General features: G+C 42.8%; 1 protein-coding gene across 1 annotated transcript in view; it reads left to right on the top strand.

Annotated features, from left to right (window-relative positions):
- Window positions 1-1247: 1247 nt before the first annotated feature.
- LOC134578579 (5-hydroxytryptamine receptor 3A-like) overlaps window positions 1248-6000 on the top strand; it is a 54645-nt gene continuing 49892 nt past the window's right edge. Inside the window, exon 1 of the mRNA XM_063437548.1 lies at window positions 1248-1345. The gene's annotated coding sequence lies outside the window, so the exon portion shown is untranslated. The remainder of the gene's footprint in view (window positions 1346-6000) is intronic.

Genomic DNA, 6000 nt, shown 5'->3' with positions numbered 1-6000 from the left:
CAGAGCTCAGTCTGCGCGGAGCCCTCAATGGGTGAAGATGGATTATTTTTAATTTTTTTTTTTTTTTTTTTAATTGCGTCGGTTATTATGGTTTTTTATTTGGCCTTTTTTGGGGCTGAAAAAAGAAGATTTTAGAAGAAAGAAAACATCGAATGGTAATTTATTTTTATCTAATTTTTTTTACAGGTTTTTAGTTAAAGGTCCCCCCCTCATTACTTTTAGGGTGAGGGGATAGGTAGGGGGATAATTTTTTTGGGGGGGGGAGGGGGTGACAGTAGGTCCCCCCCTTATTGTTATTTTTAGGGCCTCCACCCACTGCTCAAGGGTGGGGGCCGGGGGGGGACAATAGGTCCTCCCCCTTATTGTTATTTTTTGGGCCCCCAGCCACCGCTCAGGGGTGGGGGCCAGGGGGGGACAGTAGGTCCCCCCTTATTGTTATTTTTAGGGCCCCCACCCACCGCTCAGGGGTGGGCTCCGGGGGGGACAGTAGGTTACCCCCTTATTGTTATTTTTAGGGCCCCCACCCACCGCTCAGGGGTGGGGGCCGGGGGGGGGGGACAGTAGATCCCCCTGTTATTGTTTTTTTTAGGGCCCCCACCCGCCGCACAGGGGTGGGGGCCGGAGAGGGGGAGGACAGTAGGTCCCCCCCTCATTATCTTTATGGCCCCCAGCCGCCGCCCAGGGGTGGGGCCAGGGGGGGGAGGAGAGTAGGTCTCCTCCCCCCCTTCAATCACTATTGTGGCCAGAAAGAGTCCCTGTGGGTTTTAAAATTCGCCTGCCTGTTGAAGTCTATGGCGGTTCGCCCGGTTCGCCCGGTTCGCGAATATTTGCGGAAGTTCGCGTTCGCGGTTCGCGAACCGAAAATTTTATGTTTGCGACATCACTAATGTACAACATTCTCTCATCCCCGCTGGCAATCCAGTAATCCAGTTGTGCTTCTGATCCCCGTTATTCACATATTTGCTTGGAAAAGAGAATTATAGCAATACGTAGTGGTTATGGTGTTTGGAGTGCTGCTTTAATGTGAACTCCCAACACAATACTCTTGTAGGTTTTAGTTATGAAGTACTATAACTTTTATGTTACTGTTTGGACGAAAACAACATTTTTGTTAATTATTTCAACTATCTCAAATACCATAGTTTTTAACATACCAAAGTTATTTAAAACTAGTATTTCTGGTCTTGGATTCCTTTGCATGTAACAGTTAAAAACCATCTACATGCAGAACGTATTGTGACCGTTTAACAACAAACATTTAAAACTTGGGTCTCCAAATCAACATATCTCCATCTCATCAAAATGCTTCTCGTTATATCCCTGTTGATCTCATCCACATTTTTAGGTAAGTGATTATATGCTACAGCAGCTTTGGAAATATCAGAAACAAAAATGAAAAGAACTATTCATTGTAGACTAGACTGTTTTATTTCTAGAAAATCTGCATTTCTGAGAAGGATTGAAATGTGGAAAATTCATTTTTGGACGCTATAAATCTTCTACAAATAAAGCATCATTCCCTGTTTATTTAAAAAGAATAGATATATAATTTATTGAGAACTGGTATGGATTTATGTATTTATGTATATGTTTGTGTTATGAGAATCAAGTATTTCTGTAGTATTTGCAGTTTGTTCTCTCCCAGTATCTTGGAATTATGCAGCTAAACTTAGAATGGACAAAATAGTATAAATTAAGAATTTAAAGAAGATGATCCATAAGGGTTCATGAGTATTAAAGGGATCCTATAGTGCCAGGTAAACAAATCTGATTTCCTGGCACTATAGGCTCTTAAAGTGCCCCATTCCCTTGGCGCTGGAGGGGTTAAAACCTCTCCTCCCCCACCAACGCCAGATTTTTGTTGAGCCAAATGCACATGCGCGGCCAGAGGCACGTGCGCATTTAAACCCACCCATAAGAAAAGCCTTACTCAATGCTTTCCTATGGCGATCTTTTTTGATGCTGGAGGTCCGTGAGGATGTCCAGCGTCAAATGAGTGTGATTTACTGTGTAAACTGCGGAAGCACCTCTACTGGCTGTCAGTGAGACAGCCACTAGAGGCTGGATTAACCCTGTAGTGTAAACATAGCAGTTTCTCTGACACTGCTATGTTTTAAGCTACAGGCTTAAAACTAGGGGACCTGGCATCCAGACCACTTCATTGAGCTGAAGTGGTCTGGGTGCCTATAGTGGTCCTTTAAACATATTTTACACTCTCAATATAAATAAGATTTTTGTTATCAGTCAAAACATAAAGAAGCTCTAGAATAACAGAAAGGAGATGATGCTGTGAACAGTTTTACTGCTATAAGATCCAATGTTTAGTGAAAAGCTAGTGCGTTGCACGCATTGCAGTTGCCGCACTGCACCAACCAGCATTTCCTTATAGAAATGCATTTACTCAACGCAACCCTATGGGAAGTGTTTGATGTCTCGATGCAGAGTGGTGCAGAGAGGCTCGAACAATGGACCTTCAATCTTTGCAGGACTGAACCCAGTCTGTCCCTCTAGTGGCTATCCGAGTGACAGCCACTAGTGGGTGCAATAAGCAGCATCAAACACTGAAAAGGGTCTATGAAAAGGCAGTGTTTACCTACATACATCTGCAGTAGTTCTGGTGCATGGCGTGTCCCTTAAACATTCAGTCATGATTTGGCCAAATTCAGGATTAATCCAGGCCCAGGCCCATGGAATAGGCCCATTGATTTAAAAAAGTGTCTCAGTGTTCCCATGTCTCCCAGTTTTCCCAAGTATCTCAGTGTCCCTATGTCTGTGTCTCCATGTGTGTCTGTTTTCTCATGTCTCAGTGTCCCCATGTGTGTCTGTGTACCCATGTCTCCAAGCATCCCCTAGTGTCTCAGGGCTTCCAGGTCTTAGTGTCCCCTAGTTTCCCCATGTGTCCCCTAGTGTGTCTGTGTCCCCGTGTCTACAAGTGTCCCCAAGTGTCTCAGCATCCCCAGAGGTCTCCCTGTGTCCCCATGTTTAACAGTGTCTCCTAGTGTGTCAGTGTCCCCATGTCTCCCTGCAGCCTTTACCCCATCCCTCACTTCCCTGAGCTGTAGGCTGTCTCTGCAGGTTGGGAGCTGCTCTCTGTACTCCCTGTGCTTTGTAGCTGCTCCCCCGCAGATCAGTGAGTAAAGAGATGCAGGTATATGCTGTAACTTCCTATCCCTGCCTCGCTCTACACACACAGTGACCCCTAGTGGCCAGTCATGGTATTGCAGAGCAATCTCTGTTTATACTGAGAAAAATACCGGCATTTGTATTGCTGGTATTACTGCAATATCGGCACCGGCCAGGCAGCCCCAAATAAATACTGGCCAGATGGCAAGATGGCAAGATGGCAACCCTAAGAGTAGTTTGTAAAAAAAAAAAAAAAAAGTAAAAAAAAAAGGTGTTTTTTTTTAAATCAATGGGCCTATTCCATGGCCCTGGGCCTGGAGCTGCAGCTCCATCAGCCCCTATGTTAATCCAGCCCTGCATACAGCTCATTTTCAGCCTGACGATCAACTGTCAGTTCCTACCCCTCCTGTTGTGAGTGTTCCTATTGTGTATAAGGCTCCTTCGATATCCTTATCACCTCCTCCTCATTTTAGAGGCGATGCTCAGGAGTGTCGTGGATTTCTTAATCAAATAGAATACCACTTTGAGGCATCTCCTGCATCATTCCCTTCTGATAGATCCAAAATAGGTTATCTAATGAACCAATTGACAGGTAAGGCCCTAACATGGGCCAATCCTCTAGGGGAGAGCAATAAATGTATAGCTTATGACTATAAAGAATTCCTTGCTGAGTTTAAACTGACATTTGAGCCATTGGGTAAAGAGAAAACCGCTGCCAAAGCATTAATGCATATAAAACAAGGCAATAGGTCTGTTCCAGAGTACGCTATTGAATTTCGTACCCTTGCTTCAGAGGTTGACTGGATTAATACCGGTTTAATCACTTCCTTTTCCGAAGGTCTGTCTGATGCAGTACTTGATGAGACTGCTGCTAAATAATTACCAGAAAAACTTAATGAGTACATCACTTTCATGATGCATATTGGTAACAGTCTAAGAGATAGAGACAGAACCAGAAATAGAACGTTCCCACTTGTCTATTGCCCCCCATTTCTCCACTCCTATTTAACCCCCTCCTGAACCTGAACCCATGCAATTAGGGGTGATGAGATTATCCGAGGCTGAAAAACTATATAGGAGAAACGAAGGACTGTTTATATTGTGGGAAAAAAGGGTAATTTGAGAATATCTTGTCCTATTCGGGCCGGAAAACCTGCGCACCTAAGAACCATCCTGGGACCGTCCTCAGGTGTGATGTATAGGTTTATGCTTTCTGTTTTTGCCCAAAGCAATAATGTAAATTTCTCATTTGATGCCTTGGTTGACTCTAGTGCAGCTGAAAACTTTGTAGACCAACTGTTTGTTACCAACCATGTAGTGCCGCTCAAAGAAAGACACCTTTGGCCGTTGAGGTCATAGATGGTAGACCACTGTCCCAACCTCTTATCACACAAGAAACCTTACCTTTTACCTTAACGGTAGGGGCTTTACACACGGTCCTTATCACCTTCCAAGTTATTTCGTCTCCTTCTTGTCCCATAATACTTGGTTTTCCATGGCTTTTCAAGCACAATCTGCGAGTAGATTGGGTTAAGGGTGAGATTCTAGAATCGAGTGGTGAATGTAGGCTTAAGTGTTTAAGAGCTTAGTCATGGTTAATATACCTACTACTGCTCCTCTTTCTACTGAGGTTCCTGTCCTCTATTTGGAGGTTAAAGAAGTGTTTAACAAAGTACACACTGAAGTTTTACCTCCTCACAGGTCTTACAATTGCTCCATTGATTTCCTTCCTGGTACAATACTCCCTAAGGGTGGTGTAACGATATAATTTCCTTTGGTTGAGATCTACAAATCCAAAAAATGAATCTTTTGTTCACTACACTCCTGGGTCAAATGAATGTTCCACTGATTCGAATTAAGGAAATTAAAAAAATCTAGAAAATAATTTCAATCCCCTTTCCAAATAATAAAAATGTCATCGATATAACATTTGTATAGGGTAAGGTTCGCACTCCAGCCATGTTGGGAGTAAACAAAATGTCTCTCCCAATATGCCATGAACAAATTGGCATAGCTGGGTGCGAACCTGGTCCCCATAGTTATCCCCCTACATTGTAAAAAATAACAAACCAGAAGAAATTGTTCTGAAGGATAAAAGAAATTCCCTCTATCACAAAATCTACTTGTTCAGTTGGATATAGAGTAGATGTTTCAAGAAAAAAGCATGTAGCTAAACACCCTATATTGTGATCATTACACGTATACAGACTGGTAACGTTACAGGTGACGAATAAAAAAAATCATTTTCCCACTTAAGATCTTTCAGTATATATAACAGACTCATAGAGTCTTTTAAATATGAGGGGCTTTCTTTAACCAGGGGTTGAAGGAGGGTATCTGTATCGACTACATTGTGATGAAGGATTAGCTGTGCAGCAGTCAAGCCGTCAATTTGAACATCTTCAATACTTCTATTGGAATCCCTTAGTTTATGGCTTTTCAAGCACAATCTGCGTGTAGATTGGGTTAAGGGTGAGATTCTAGAATTGAGTGGTGAATGTAGGCTTAAGTGTCTAAGAGCTTAGTCATGGTTAATGTACCTACTACTGCTCCTCTTTCTACTGAGGTCCCTGTCCCCTATTTGGAGGTTAAAGAAGTGTTTAACAAAGTACACACTGATGTTTTACCTCCTCACAGGTCTTACAATTGCTCCATTGATTTTCTTCCTGGTACAATACTCCCTAAGGGTGGTGTATATACCTTATCCCCTCATGAAAGAAAAATCATGGAGGAATACATAAATGAGTCCTTGTCTAAAGGTCACATACGTAGATCTTTTTCTCCAGCCAGTGCTGGTTTCTTCTTTGTATCTAAAAAAGAAGGAGATCTAAGTCCCTGTATCGACTACATTAAAAAGGTTCACTGTGAAAAATGCCT

The sequence above is a fragment of the Pelobates fuscus genome, chromosome 12, assembly GCF_036172605.1.
Source record: "Pelobates fuscus isolate aPelFus1 chromosome 12, aPelFus1.pri, whole genome shotgun sequence".
Classification (NCBI taxonomy): domain Eukaryota; kingdom Metazoa; phylum Chordata; class Amphibia; order Anura; family Pelobatidae; genus Pelobates; species Pelobates fuscus.
Note: the sequence above shows the minus strand (reverse complement) of the source record. Positions and strands in the feature narration are given on the sequence as shown.